This window comes from Mirounga angustirostris, unplaced genomic scaffold (genome assembly GCF_029215605.1).
Source record: "Mirounga angustirostris isolate CCGP_5_RB_7025 unplaced genomic scaffold, mMirAng1.0.hap1 SCAF_1, whole genome shotgun sequence".
Lineage (NCBI taxonomy): Eukaryota > Metazoa > Chordata > Mammalia > Carnivora > Phocidae > Mirounga > Mirounga angustirostris.
This window is the reverse complement of record NW_026991709.1, coordinates 8,489,805-8,505,696: the sequence shown is the minus strand read 5'-3', so window position 1 is coordinate 8,505,696 and position 15,892 is coordinate 8,489,805. Positions and strand designations below refer to the sequence as shown.

At 45.3% G+C, this 15,892-nt stretch overlaps 1 protein-coding gene across 11 annotated transcripts in view; it reads left to right on the top strand.

Moving 5' to 3' along the window:
• DYRK1A (dual specificity tyrosine phosphorylation regulated kinase 1A) overlaps positions 1-15,892 on the top strand; it is a 236,629-nt gene that overhangs the window by 72,928 nt on the left and 147,809 nt on the right. For 3 of the 11 annotated variants that reach the window (XM_054504095.2, XM_045902456.3, XM_064578947.1), the window contains exon 1: positions 14,591-14,730. The exons of 1 other annotated variant lie outside the window; for it this stretch is intronic. The gene's annotated coding sequence lies outside the window, so the exon portion shown is untranslated. Of the gene's footprint in view, positions 1-13,126; positions 13,256-13,888; positions 14,018-14,590; positions 14,731-15,892 lie in introns of those variants that run through there. 7 more of the 11 variants (XM_064578956.1, XM_054504093.2, XM_064578950.1 and 4 more) reach the window with 4 other exon arrangements.

The window sequence follows — 15,892 nt, the reverse complement described above, 5'->3', positions numbered from 1 at the left end:
AATTCTTTCTCAGGCTCCTGGGTGGCTCAGTCATTAAACGTCTGCCTTTGGCTCAGGTCATGATCCCAGGGTCCTGGGATTGAGCCCGCATTGGGCTCCCTGCTCAGCGGAGAGCCTGCTTCTCCCTCTCCCACTCCTCCTGCTTGTGTTCCTGCTTTACTATTTCTCTGTCAAATAAATAAATAAAATCTTTAAAAAATATATTATTAGTTCTTTCAAATGACCTGCTCCTTGTTTCATTGATCAGTTCTACTGTTCTTTTCGTTTCTATTTCATTGCTTTCTGCTCTAGTCGTTATTAATTCCCATCTCCTGCTAGGTTTAGGCTTTATTTGCTCTTCCTTCTCCTGCTCCTTTAGGTGTAATGTTAGTTTGTGTATTTGCATATTGTGTATTGCTCTATACTTCCCTCATAGGACTGCCTTTGCTGCATCCCAAATGTTTTGAACAGTTGTGTTTTCATTTTCATTTGTTTCCATGAATTTTTAAAATTCTTTAATTTCCTGGCTGAGCCATTTATTCTTTAGTAGGATGCTCTTTAGCCTCCCTGTATTTGAGTTCCTTCCAAATTTCCTCTTGTGATTGAGTTCAAGTTTCAAAGCATTGTGGTCTGAAAATATGCAGGGAATGATCCCAATCTTTTGGTACCAGTTGAGACATGATTTGTGACCCAGTATGTGATCTATTCTGGAGAATGTTCCACGTGCACTCAAGAAGAATGTGTACTCTGTTGCTTTAGGATGGAATGCTCAGAATATATCTGTTAAGTCCATCTGGTCCAGTGTGTCATTCAAAGTCCTTGTTTCCTTGTTGATCTTCTGCTTAGATGATGTGTCCATTGCAGCGAGTGGCATGTTAAAGTCCCCTACTATTGTATTATTATCAATGTGTTTCTTTAATTTTGTTATTAATTGTCTTATATAATTGGCTGCTCCCATATTAGGGGAATAAATATTTGCAATTGTTCAATCTTCTTGTTGGATGGACCCTTTAATTATGATATAGTGTCCTTCCTCATCTCTTATTACAGTCTTTGGTTTAAAATCTACTTTGTCTGACATAAGGATTGCTGTCCCAGCCTTCTTTTGATGTCCATTAGCATGATAAATGGTTCTCCACCCCCTCACTTTTAATCTGGAGGCGTCTTTGGGTCTAAAATGAGTCTCTTGCAGGCAGCACATTGATGGGTCTTGCTTTTTTATCCCATGTGATATCCTGTGTCTTTAGATCAGGGCATTTAGCCCATTTACATTCAAGGTAACTATTGAAAGATATGAATTTCATGCCATTGTATTGTCTGTACAGTCACTGTTTCTGTATATTGTCTCTGTTCCTTTCTGGTCTATGTTACTTTTGGGCTCTATCTTCACTGAAATGATCCCTTTTAATATTTCTTGTAGGGCTGGTTTAGTGATCACAAATTCTTTTAGTTTCTCTTTGTCCTGGAAGCTCTTTATCTCTCCTTCTATTCTGAATGTCATCGTAGCTGGATAAAATATTTTTGGTTGCATATTTTAATCTCATTTAGCACCCTGAATATATCATGCCAGTCCTTTCAGGCCGGCCAGGTCTCTGTGTATAGGTCTGCTGCCAGCCTTATGTTTCTACCTCTGTAGGTTAAGGACCCCTGTCCCGAACTGCTTTCAGGATTTTCTCTTTGTCTCTGAAATTTGCAGGCTTCACTATTATATGTCAGGATAGTGATCTATTTTTATTGATTTTGAAAGGGGTTCTCTGTGCCTCTTGGACTTGAATGCCTGCTTCCTTCCACAGATTAGGGAAGTTCTTACCTATACTTTGCTCAAATACAACTTCTGCCCCACCTTTCCTTTTCCTCTGGGATCCCAATTATTCTAATATTGTTTCACTTTTTGGTGTCATTGATCTCTCGAATCCTCCCCTTGTAATCCAGTATTTACCTCTCTTTGCCTCAGTTTCTTTGTTCTCCATAAGTTTATCTTCTATATCACTGATTCTCTTTTCTGCCTCATTTATTCTAACAGTAAGAGCCTCCATTTTTTATTGCATCTCATTAATAGTCTTTTTGATTTTGACCTGATTAGATTTTAGTTCTTTTATTTCTCCAGAAAGGGATTCCCTTGTGTCTTGTGTGCTTTTTTGCAAGCCCAGCCAATATCTTTATAATCGTTATTCTAAACTCTAGTTCTGGCATCTTACTTATCTCCATACTGGTTAGGTCCTTGGCAGTCAGTACTGCCTTTTGTTTTCTTCTTTGAGGTGAGTTTTTCCATCTTGTCATTTTGTCCAGAGAATAGATGAATGAGAGAACAAAATAATAAAATAGCAACAACAACCCCAGAGAAATATACACTAAACAAATCAGAAGAGACCCAAAACTGAAAAAAAAAAAAAAAAGAAAATAAAAAAATAAAAAAAAGAGAGAGAATATAATCAGACAAGTGAACAGAATAGTGCAATACACTGGATCCTGTGTATATTTTGGTCTATTTGTTAGAAAAGTGGATCCCAAAACTAAAGAATGAAAAACTTATATATGTACAAAAATAAATAGTATGAAAGGATAGCATGAAAATGTAAAAATGAAAATTAAAGGAGAAAAAAAGAGGAAAAAAAAAGAATATAAAACAGACAGGTGAACAGAACACAGCAATACACTATACCCTGAGTGTATTTTGATTGGTTTGTTAGAAAAAACTACATCTCAAAATTGTAAAGAAAGAAAAACTTATATATAAACAAAAATAAAATTAAATACATTGAAAGGATAGAATGTAACTATAATGGTGAAAATTTAAAAAGTCTTTAACAAAGCAAAACAAAAAAAAAGGAGAGAAAAAAAGAAGAACAAAAGAGCGACTATGATTAGACAGGTGAAGAGAACAGAGCCACACACTAGATTCTGGGTGTATTTTGTTGGTTTTTTTTTTTTTGTTAGAAGAAACTGCATCCCAAAATTGTAAAGAATGAAAAGCTTATATACACAAAAATAAAATTAAATACAATGAAAGTATAGACTATAACTGTAAAAATGAAAATTAAAAAATATTTAAAAAAGAGTTGTTAAAATAAGAAATTTGTTGAAAAAGGAAAGAAAAAAATTAAAATTGAAAGACTAATGAATCATGGGGAAAAATTAATGAATTTTTTTTTTAAGATTTTATTTATTTATTTGACAGAGAGAGACACAGTGAGAGAGGGAACACAAGCAGGGGGAGTGGGAGAGGGAAAAACAGGCCTCCTGCTGAGCAGGGAACCTGATGTGGGGCTCAATCCCAGGACCCTGTGATCACGAGCCGAAGGCAGTTGCTTAACCGACTGAGCCACCCTGGTGCCCCAAACTCATGAATTCTATATACTGTTTTCTCCTAGCACTAGAGTTTTGCAGTTCTCAGTGATTGGTGAACTTGGTCTTAGCTAGATGTTCTTGCTGAACCTTTGGGGGAGGGGCCTGTTGCGCTTATTCTCAAGTGTCTTAGCGCCCGATGTAGCTGCACCACCCTTGCCAGGGGCCAAGCTAAGTAATCTGGACAGGATTGCTCTATGTGGCTTTTGTTCCCTGAAGGCTTTCTGCGCAGCTTTAGAGGACGAGAATGAAAATGGCAGCCTCCCAATCTCCAGCCCCGGAGCCGAAAGCTCGGGACCCCACTCCTCAGTGCACCCTCAGGGAGAAGCAGTCCATCACTCCTGTCTCCCCTGTCTCCGGCCGCACTCCGTGCTCACCCGGCCTGTGACCGAGCATTTCTATCTCAGGCACAGGAGCCCTTTTCGGGTCTCCAAACCCTGCAGACTCCTGTGGTGCACTCCCGTGCCACTCCTCCCAGGGGAGGAAGGGAGAGCCTCACTGGTTCTGCCATTTGTTTTGGGCCCCTGATTGGAGATTAGTTGCCTGACCGAGCCTCGGTTCAGCATTCATGGCAACCCTGAGCTGAGAGCTCACTCCAGGGCTCACCAGCTGCCCTGCTGCAATGCCTGGGAACTCTGCTGCACTCATGCACCCCTGTCTTCCTGTGCCCCCAGGGATCCTGGGATCACACTGTCTCATCTAGGATTCTACCCCTGCTTCATCATCTGAGCACCTTTCAGGCAGGGATGTCCCTCCCTGGAGCAGACTTGTAAAAGTTCTGATTTTATGTTCCGCTGCTCTATCACTTGCTGGTAGCCGGCTTATGGACGCTCCCTCCCCCTGTTCTATCTTCCCATATATCACCTCAGATTCACTTCTTCTAACCTCCCACCTTGCATAAAGTGGTCGCTTTTCTATTTGTAGAGTTGCAGCTATTCTTTTCTTCGATCTCTGGTTGAGTTCGCAGGTGTTCAGAATGATTTGAGAGTTATCTAGCTGAATTCCTGGGATCAGACCAAACTAAGGTCTACTGTTCTGCCATCTTGGACTCAGCTCATATATGCACTTTATTACAAAATTAAATACTACTACTTTACTACTGCTTTGTAACTTCCTTTATTTTCTAACAGACTGTGATCATCTTTCTCATGTTGTGAAAAATTCTTTTATTTTGTGTTCTATTTGACATGACACACCAAATTTTTTTGTTTTGTTTTTAAAGATTTTATTTGAGAGAGAGAGAACAAGTGGCGGGGAGGGGCAGAGGGGGAGAGAGAGAGAGAAAGAGAGAGAGAAGCAGACTCCCTGCTGAGCAGGAAGCCCAACATGGGGCTAGATCCCAAGACCCAGAGATAAAGACCTGAGCCAAAGGCAGATGCCTAACCAACTGAGCCACCCAGATGCCCCTGATGTGCCACATTTTTAAACTGAGGCTCCACTGCTGGACATTTAGGTTGCTTCCAATGTTTTAACTTGAGGACGTCCTTGAAGGGAGTCACACGAGGGATGAGGGCTTGGCCTGGGGAAATCTTTCAGATAAGCAAATGTTGGAAGACAAGGAGATTAGATCCAGATGGGGAAGTCACAATTTTCTTCCAATATTTGAACATGGGCATTTTTTTTTTTAAGATTTTATTTTTAAGTAATCTCTACCCCCAACATGGTGCTCAAACTCACAACTTTGAGATCAAGAGTCGCATGCTCCACTGACCACCCAGCCAGGAGCCCTGAGGGTTGGTGTTTGTAAGAGGTTATGACTTAGTTTGTGTAGTCCCCAAAGGGAAGAGTTAGAGAGGGTGGGTAGAAACTGTGGGGAGATCAATTTATGGTGTGTAAAGATGGATTTTCTGCAGTGAAGGGCAGCCAAAGAAGGTCTGGGCAGTTTCAGGAGGTAGTGAGTTTCCAGCTCATGAAGATGCTTAAACACAGGCTTGGATAACTTATGTGAATATAACGCCTTAACTATGTTCATAGTAGAGAGATCCGAGTGTTTGAGAGTGTGGAATAAGTCACTTATTTACCACTTTTTGGGAAGGGGCTAGCATCTTGGGAAAGGCTTCAAAAATGAAAATTTGAATGCAATCCTCTTATTATTTACATCAGGGCCTAATATTTGCATAATGATTGACAGTCATAAAGATGATAAAGAATCCCCTTTTGAAATGAGGAAACAGATTCAGAGAGGTTCAGTAAACCACTCAAGACTTAACAGCTAGGATGTGGTTGACACTAGACTGGATCCCCATATTCTCTATCCTTCTACCCCCCTTTTTTCCAGTTGCTATTATGACTCCTAAGGTCACCAATCGCTTCTAGAAAATCCAGATTCACAGGACATTGCCTGTGCCCTGCTTCACTGAAAGAAAATGAAAATCTTTCAATGATTAATGTGAGTGGAATGTCACTGTACAGTTAACAGATAAGATCTCCTGTGTGTCATTTCTACCTCATAGCAGTGACTTCATGATTAGGGTTTTGACAGGTGAGGGCTGGGCTCCTTCTCACTCTAACAGCCTATGAGTTTATGATGTCTCCAGTGCCTTTTGCTCAGGATAGGGCCCCCTTCCTCAGCGGTCTGAGTTAATATACCTCGAGTATGTTGGACCCTTGAACACTGGGCTTCCACTGTCCACTCTACCTGTTCAGCTGCAAAGCACATAGTCCAGGGATTTATTCCTGTTTTCCGCTTCCACCCTGAATTCTTGCCTTCACCCCAGTCCTTTTTGGAATAGACAGTCTAGAAGGAATTGTCAAGGTCCCATTTTGGCACTGCCTAAGGGCGACCAGCTCCCTGCTGTCCTCCAGACCCCGCCCCCTCTCCCCTGGCCACCAGCCTGTCCAGCCCGAGCAAGTCAGAGGGTCCATGACAATGACATCCCCACCCCCCAAGTCACCCTCATTCAGTGCTTCACTAAAGCCACTACAGCCCTGCCTCTGGGTTTACAACCCTCCCAGCCAGGCTCCCCACCAATCTTCAGGAAACCTGCATCCACTGTGGGAGGGAGAGGAAAGCCGGAAGCAGATGGCCACCCCCTTTCAAGCCTGGAGTCAAGTATATTCCTCTTGCTTTTAACCGTTTCTTGCTTCTAGCTGCTTGCCTTCCGAAGCCAGTTTTTGCTGTTTTGCAATTCTATGGTGGTTTTACTCTTACCCAAACATTTATTTGGTACCCAGTATATGCCAAGCACTGAGGGTAAAAAAAAAAAAGCCACGTGAGATAGCTCTGTGCTGTTGCAGAAATTCCTTTTCTCCTGGCTGCGGGAAAAGGGAGCTTGCAATGGAAATACAGGGAGATAAAAGTTTTGACCAGGGAATAAGGCCTTCCAGGGGAGAGAAGAGCGCACAGGAATGAACCAGTTATGTTCTGGGGGCTCAACAGGTCGAGAAGGACTGAGGGGTCAGATCAGGAAGCGATTGGGTGAGAAATGAACAAGTAGGAATGTTATCCCCAAAGCAATGGGAGTCCTTCAGGTTATTCAGCAGGCAATGCCGTGATGCTGCATTTGAGAAAAAGTCCTTGCAGCCCCAAGGAAGAGGGTGACAGAGAAAGGAGACAGGGGACCAAGAAGGGGGCTCTTACTCTTTATTCTTTTTTGTTCTGTTTGGATTTTCAACCCATGTACTTGAATTGTTTTTTATTTTAAAAATTAAACATTCGTTGTCTGGGCAATGGGATTGGTGGCTCCTTTTTGTCTTATCCTCCACATACTCTCGGTATTCTGTGTTTAAAAAGAAGATGAAATAAATAGTTTTTGCTTTTAAAAGTCTGGAAGTAAATTCAGATGTGGGAATGGACAGACATGCTTGTTTTCCTTCATAAATGGACTTTTGACTATTTGGCCCTGCCCTTAAGCTGCTAACAGTGCATGCAGGTAGAAAGCTATTATTTTTACTTTTGGGATATAGAAGTTAATCGACTCGACAAGATCATCATGATGGACAACAGATAAATGATTAGTGATCTTTTAGGGATTAGGGGTTGGGGGAGACAGTGATGGCAAAGGGATAACATGAGGGAGTTTTTTGGGGTGATGGCATTGTTCTGTATCTTAATCCTGGTGGTGGTTGCATGAATTTATGCATGTGTTAAAATTTATGGAATTATACATCTAGAAAAGGTAAATTTTACTGTATGTTAATTAAAAAAATAAAACTAGAAAACACATGCACACACAAACACACACAGGAAGTTAAAAGATTTAGCAACACAGAGGTCCACCTTAAATACTCTGTCTAATGAGAATGCCCAAAGCTATATTTCTCAAACTGGAGATACCTGGGGTGAACTGCCGACTGTGCAGGAACACTGGTCTGAGAAATACTGCAGTGGTAGAACTAACTAGCTACATGGTAATCACTACCAGTATTGTATCTCTTCCATGAAATTTTCTTCTGGCTTTGCTGACTACAACAATCTTTCCTCTGGTGCTAGAGAAATGCCATCCATTTTAAGATCAGAAGAGAACATTTCCTGCTTCTATACAAATCACTGGACAGTTTCCCTTAAAGTTTTATGATTGCCTAAAACGTCGTATAGGATGGAGGAAAAGAGAGGAAGCAAATAGCTGGAGCTCATCATTCATTTAAAAAATACAAAACAAAATCATAATTATGGTGTGCAAGATGGAGTGCCAGTGATGTTAGGATGAAAACATAGGATCCTTGCCCTTCCAAGTACTGATAGTGAAGAAACAGACATGCAAATATGAGATGATAAAGTAACACCACTGCCACAACCACATAAATGTCTTTTGAATTGAATCGAAGCACAATAGCAAAAATGTTGAGCATAGTAGCAGTGAATGGACAGATCAATAAACACTGTAGGAATATTAAATGATGTTTATTACATACCTACATTAAAAAGCCACGAAAAGAAGCCAAAACTCAAGAACTGTTGAGCTAATGAACCATTGAAATAAGTGACCTTTGTAGATTTCTGTGCCTTCTACCTAATTTTTAATTCCATGTACTTAATTGTTTTTCACAGTTTCCTTAGGGCATTTCCCCCCCCAACCTGTTAATTTTGAGGAAGCTATTATATATAGGTATGAATCAATATATTAAAGTGTATTCCTTTTCAAGTCTTGCCAAAATGTTGCAAAATACTGTTTCAAGCTATTCCAAAACAGGGCAGAATATATACTATTACATTTTCTATTTAACCTTTCACATTTTCTATTTAACCTTTACCTTAATGTCATGGGAAAAGAAAATGTTAACTATAATTCATGAAATAATATCAGTAAACATTCTTACATGATAGGAAAGTAGTGAATATTGTCCTCCTTTTAAAAAATGGCACCATTAGGGTGCCCAGGTGGCTCAGTTGGTTAAGCGACTGCCTTCGGCTCAGGTCATGATCCCAGGGTCCTGGGATCAAGTCCCGTATCGGGCTCCCTGCTCAGCAGGGAGTCTGCTTCTCCCTCTGACCCTCCCCCCTCTCATGTGTTCTCTCTCTCTCTCTCATTCTCTCTCTCGAATAAATAAATAAAATCTTTAAAAAAAAATAAAAAATGGCACCATTAGAACCACGTCTTGGCATAAAACGACCTTGTGAGCAATGTCGGGATGGTAGGAGAATGGAGGCAGGGCACTCAGGTGCCTGGTGGAGAGGAGGTAGGAGAGTGAGGGCAGAGGCGGAGGCAGGGAAAAGGTCCGGGTTAGATCCACTTGTGAGATAGTTGGGAACAGAGATGGCCACAGATGAATCAGGGTGATGAGTGCCCAGTGTTGATATTGTACACCAGCCTCACAATTGCATGTAGCCTTCCAGTTTTCTTTTCTTTGTTCCTTTTTTTCTTTTTTGCAATAAAGTTTGTAAAAAATCAAAATTAAAAATTAAAAAAATTTAAGTAAAATAAAATCAATAAAAATCCCACTTCTCTCCCAGATGAGCATGGAATATACACAGGCAGGGCATAAGTAGCCAATAAACATATATAAAAACAGAAGACATTAAATAGTCAAAGAAGTGCAAATTAAAACAAGAGAGTGGTAGGGTGTGGGAAAAAGTCATTCTCACATACTACTTTTAGGCCTGCAAATTGGTGAAATCACTTCTGAGGGATATTTTGGCAATGCGAATCAGAGCTTTTTAAAGATGCACCCTAAGGAATAGCTGGACAGGTGTGTAAAACATATATATGTGATGTTTATGCAGGTTTATTTATAATTAAAAAAGGGAAAACTTCCTTAAAATTAGAGAAGCAGTGCAATGAATTATGGCCCACTCAACTGATAGAATACTTTTGGCTGTTAAAATAATTACCTAAATTTTACTTGATTAACAGAAATATGTGTTCATAATTGTGAGTAAAGGAGGCATAAAACGTACCTATATGTGTTGTATGTGTGTGTATGCACTCATGTCTCCCTAAGAAAGTCTGGGAGGATATATGCCAATATGAAGATATTAATAAGGTTTATCTCTGGGTGGTATCTATGAATAATCTGTACCTCTTTATTTTTCCATATATTAAAACCGTGTTTGTAATGACCATATATTACTTTTATTTTTTTGTTTTTGGGCCTCAGGTATAGAGAACTGAGTGCAGTTGACCCTTGAATAACATGGGTTTGAATTGCATGGGCCCACTTAGATGTATATTTTTGTTGATAAATACAGTACAGTACTGTAAATGTATTTTGTCTGCCTTATAATTTTTTTAAAACATTTTCTTTTTCTGGCTTACTTTATTGTAGGAATACAGTATATAATCCACATGACATACAAAATATGTGTTAATCATCTATGTATGTTATTGGTAAAGCTTCTGGTCAACAGTAGACTATTAAAAGTTAAATTTTGGGGGAGTCAAAAGTTATACACGATTTTTGACTACAATGGGGAAGGGGGTATCAGCACCCCTAACTCTGTGTTGACCAAGGGTCAACTGTACTAACTTCTTGGTTCTCAACATACTACCATTGTCAGTTTAAATAATGCCCCTATCTTGTTTTATTTTTTTAAGATTTTGTTTATTTGAGAGAGAGAGAGCATGAGGGGCAGAGGGAGAGTGAGAGGGACAAGCAGACTCCCAACTGAGCACAGAGCTTGATGTGGGGCTCCATCCTAGGACCCCGAGATCATGACCTAAGCCAAAACCAAGAGTCAGACGCTTAACTGACTGAGCCACCCAGGCACCCTATTTTGCTTGTTTTTAATCTGTTTGATATACATGAATTACTACTAAATTCAGAACAAACAATAAAACTTGTATAAAGGGATCAATCAAGGACCTTCCTCAGAAGTCTGTAAGAAGAGGAAGGGTGTCAGATTCCAGCTACACTACTGTCCAGGGATGAATTATCAACTGTTCACCTTCTCAGCTGGTGTGAGGGGCAGAGATGGGAATATTTGTTAGTTTGTTTGTCTTTGGAAACTTTGGGTTATAATTCCCAGCAGGACTCCAACTACTGAACTTTTGGGATTAGTATAGGGAGTACACTGGTCATTAACACATGTGGAATCAAACAAAAAAACCTGGCATCTTGGCTTAGATCTGTGTATTAGTTTGCTAGTGTTGCCAAAACAAAGTACCACAAACTACAAGGCTTAAACAACAGAAATTCACTGTCTCACAGTTCTGGAGGCTACAAGTCCAAAATCAAGGTGTTGGAAGTTTGGTTCCCTCTGAAAGTTGTGGATAATCTGTTCCGAACTTTTCTCCTAATTTCTGGCAGGTGTTTCTTGGCTTGTAGAAGGTGCTCTCTCTGTATCTTTCCTTCGTCTTCCCTGTGAGTACTTCTGTCTCTGTCCAAATTTCCCCTTTTTATAAGGACATAAATCATATTTTATTAGGGCTTACTCTAATGACCTAATTTTGATTGCCTTGGTAAGACCCAATCTCCCTAATACTCTTGAACCATCTTGGTGTGGTGGAAAGACCATGGGCTTTGCAATTACACCTGGATTTCAATTTTGACTTTACCACTTACTGGTGGTATGACCTTGGGAAAGTTATTTACTCAGGACTTATTTTCTCATCTGTACAATGGGGATGTAATGTTGCTATGAGATTAGAGAGATCTTAGAATTTACTGGGTAAATGGAAGCTGTTATTATTTGTGAGTTGAGGGAAGGGGTCTTCCCTTTTAGAGGGTCACTTCTATGAATAGATACATCTGCCACTGAGTCTCATAGGGAGAGTCTCAGGTGACACTGGTGAGCCTGGGCAACACTAAACTGGCTTTTCTACCAGAGTCCTTCCTACTTACCTGTGTTCATTTGTATGGAGCTAGTACAATTTACAGGTTACTTTTTAGGTGAAGCCTATATAAAACTATTTTACAGCATTCCAGCCTGGACATGATAGTTCATTGATCAATGTTGTGTAAGGCTGTCAGGCTTGGAGGGGGGGGGAGGGTGGCTTGTGTTGGGGAGGAGGGGTACAGCCTTCTAGATATGAAGACCAGCAATGCCTTATATTATGCATGATTATTAGCTCAAGATTCTGCCTCAACCTGATCTTCCAGATTGATTTGACTGAAGACAAGGGCACTTTTTCTGAGACATTGTCATATTTTTTTTCCCAGGTTACCTAGAAGTTTAATTATGCAAGTCTCCTTTATTACCAGCAATAAAAATTTGACTCAAATCTAGTGTTACAGGTTGCAAATGCTTGTGTTCTGATAGAGGAGAAACTGTGGTGAATGGGGTGGGGTGGGGACCAGGGAGAACAGGAGCCAGCCAGGAAGGAGTTGATTGTGTTAAATGTGTAAGTGGAAGTGTGAGCTTGGGAGGAGTCAAGGTGGGATCTCTTGTCTTAATAGGGCCACCCTTGACCACTCCTTTCAAAAACAATCAAGTTGAAAGTGGATTTTAATTACGTTACTAGGGCATTTTTGAGGGAGAGTAATCCAAAAGAACTTTTGATAACATGAAGAGTCAGTCTGAAGTAAGCTATTTGCCTGACTACTTTTTAGCTAATTTATTTTAGGTTTAGTCTGATTTAGGGCCTGTGCTAACTTGAATTGTTGCCTAATATCAATGTTCTAATAACTGTAGGAGGGAAACACTTGTAAATCATTTAAAGCAAGTGTCTTTCCTTGAGTCACATAGGATAGAGACCAGTACTTATTACGGGGACTTTTCTTTACACCTATGAGATCCTATCTGTTGCTAATGTATTTGTGAACAGCTTAAGAAAAAACTGGTAGGAACACGATAAATAAGCTTAGACATCAATAAATTAGTGACTTGGTGTAAAATAATATCTACCTTAACCTTTTCAGCATAACGTTTTAAGTGCTATTTATTCGCATTCGTACAGAACACAATTCTTAGCCAGTGGCTGTCTACTAATTACAAAGTAGCCAGCACAGCATGGCTACTAGCATACCTAGATTTTAATGCCAGGGAGCGCAATTAGCGACATTTAGTCAGGCGGAGGGGTAGATAAAATACAAATAAACGAGAGCCATAATGTTGAACGGCGGGCGAATTAAGAATTGGGAAGCTGAGATGGTCCATCAAAGAGAAAAACAGGGAGTTGGGCAGCAAAGATACAGTAATAGCTCAAGAGGATTAATGTAAGGGGCATTCAGATCGGGAAGGAAAGGCTGCTCCCAGAAAGGTGCGGAGGGGCTTGAAATAGGTGGTAAAGCCTGGGAGAGCGTGCACAGCCTAAAAAAGTTTTTATGATGGTTCCATGCATAATATCTGATCGTTGGCATTGGTTGCTGCAAAAATCGAGAGGCAGTATTTAATCAAGGTGTCAGCCGCAGGGGCATCCCGGATTCGGGCGCAGCGTCCGGAATTCCTGAGATGTCTGAAACGCGGAGGCGGCCTCTTCCCCACCCCCGCCGCGGCCTCCGTGGGCATTTTCCGGCGAGGCGGGCACGCGAGCCCTTCGAAGAACAGTTGAAACGCGCGGCCGTGCGCACCCGGGCCGCCTTCCAGCGGCCGGCGCGCTCCGCGGGGATGAAGGTGAGAGCCCCCGGCCGGGGCGCCAGGGTTGGGCTTCCCGGGTCCCGCGCGGCCGCAGAGCCCGGCCCCCTCCCTCCCCCCACCCTTCGGCGCGGGCGGGGCTGCGGGCGCACGACGCGGAAGCGCGGGGTTCCGGGGGTGGCGGCGCGGAGGCCGCGCGCGCTCCCCGGGCCGCAGTCGGCGCGGGCGCGGGCGCGGGCGCGGGCGCGGGCGCTGGGCGGGGCGCGGCCAGGAGGCCGGGGAGTCGGCGGGCGCTCGCGCACAGGCCGGGCCGCCGCCTCACCCCCCCTTCCCTTCTCTTTCCTTCCCTTCCCTCCCTCGGCCTGGCCGTCCCCCTCCTCTCCCCTCCCCCGAGCGAATCACGCGCCCTCCTCTGACACTCGTAGCGGGCCCGAGCTCCGAATTTATCCTTCACGTGACCTGAGGGGGTTGGGTGGTTGGTTGGGGACGAAGGGGTAGAGAGAAAGGAGGGAACGGAATCTGCCGTTGCCCGAGCAACAGGCCCCGCCCGCCGGCTTGGGGCCGGGGGGCGGGAGGAGGACGTCAGCACGTCAGCCGGGGTTTTGCGTTTTGATTGACAGTTGCTATAGCGACCGGGTCGGTCCGTCGCCATTTTGTTGGTTGGTTTTTTTTTAAACCCTTTCGCTTCCCGCCCGAATAATAATAAAAAGCCCCATTGGAGTGAGGCGGGGGTGGCGGCGGCAAGAGCGGCGGGGGGATCCGGGGAGACTGCTGCCGTCGCTGCTGCTGATCGCGGCCCAGGTCGGGCTCAGGGAGCGGACACCTCGAGCGGGGGGTGCGGGCGCCGCCGCCGCCGCCGCTTCTGCTGCTGCTGCTGTTCCTGCTGCTGCTGTTGGTGCCGCTGCCGCCGCCGGCGAGCGGGCGGGACCGGTGTGAGTGTGAGAGTGTGTGTGTGAGTGAGCGTGTGCGAGGGCGAGTGTGCGTGCGTGTGTGTGTGCGTGTGTGTGTGTCTGTCTGTCTGTGCGGGGACTCGGGGGCGGGCGGTTCGGGCTCTCCTGGCGGAGGAGCCGCCGCCGCCGCCGCCGCCGCCGCTCGGGCCCCGGCGCTTCTCGCTGCGCAGGTTTGGAGCGCGCGCCATTTTGTGAGATTTACAAAATCCTCCTCGGGAAGAAGCCGCCGGGAGCGGCCGCGACTCGGCGCCCGGCCTCGCCGCCGCCGCCGCCCTCCGCGCCGGGCCGGGCCGCGCGGCCCCGCCGCCGGGAGCCGGGGTCCGGGGACTGCGGTATTTGCCGGGGAGGGGGCTGTCGCCTCCCCGGCCCCGGGCGCCGCTGGAACCGCGGAGCCGGAGAGAGACGGAGAAGGCTGCGGCTCGGCCGCGGAGCCGGGAGCGCCGGGGGCGGAGAGAGGCGGCCGGGGCGGCGCTGGCTGCGGAGGCCGCGGCGGGAGCGCAGCGGTGGGAGCCCGAGGCTGAGACTCACCGGAGGGAGCGGCGCGAGCGCCCCGCCATCGTCCCGGTGAGTGTCCGGCCCGGCCGCGGCCCCGCCCGGCCCGGCGCCCGGCTCCCCCCGCGGCCTGCAGCCGGGCCCGCGCCGAGGCCGGCCGGGCGGAGGGAGGGACCTGCCATTTTAGGAGGAGGCGCCGCGGCCCGGGGCCGGCCGCCGGGGGAGGGAGCCCGACAGGCCGGGTCCCGGAGGAGAGGCGGGTGCGAGCGGAGGGAAAGTTGCGGAGGGTGGGAGCAGGGGCCGCGGCCTCCCGGGAGCCGGGGCCTGGGGGCCGAGAAAGCGCCAGACCTTCACTGGTCGCCCGAGCGGAGGGGAGGAGGTTGTCTTCCTCCTCCTCCTCCTCTTCCTCCTCATCCTCTTCCCCCAGCTCCTCCCTCGTCCCTCCTCTCGGTCCCCACCAGTGTGGGAACCGCCGGGGTTCTCCGCAAGGACAATGCACGGGTTAAGAAAACGGGGCTGGCTGCTGGGCGAGGCGCCGGCGAAGGTCGGGGGCTGGGTCCCTCAGCGGCCGTTCGGGGTGTGTGCTGGAGCGAGGGCACTCGGCGTGCTCCGAAGTTGTGCAGTGAGTGCGAGTGATCCCGGCCCCTCGAGGTGGAGTAATGACCTGTTCAGCAGCCCGAGGAGTTGCTGGTTGAGAATGCGTAAATTGTAATCGATACCTGGCTATTGCAACAAAACTTCACAAGTCTCTTTACAGGCACAAACCAGCTCTCGCTTGGATCCACCAAAGCTGCTGAGTATCCTAACGCCTAGCGAAAGGCCCCTCCCTAGCCCGAAATAGTTAAAAATGGCAAAATTAGTGAGTGAGTGATTCCGACTACTGGTCTGTGCTTTTCGTTCAACCCTAGGTTATACGAACCTTGTAATCTAGGTGCAGCCCTCGAATGCCAGCACCGTTTGGTTTTTGAATTCCGCCCAGGTTGTCAGAAAATACCCTGTATAGCATTGTTTTCACACGGATTTTTTTAAAGACGAGGACAAAGAGTGCCAGGCAGTCTTCGCAGGGCTTTACATGTATGAACTCGCATTTCCTACCGGTAGGAACTGTTAACCCATTTCCCAGATGAGGAAACTGAGCTGTGACTCATTCAAGGTCATACAGCTGGGACTCGAGGAGCCGGAGTCTGTAGCCAGCCTGGGCTCATAATCACTAGGTTATAACTGATTATTATAA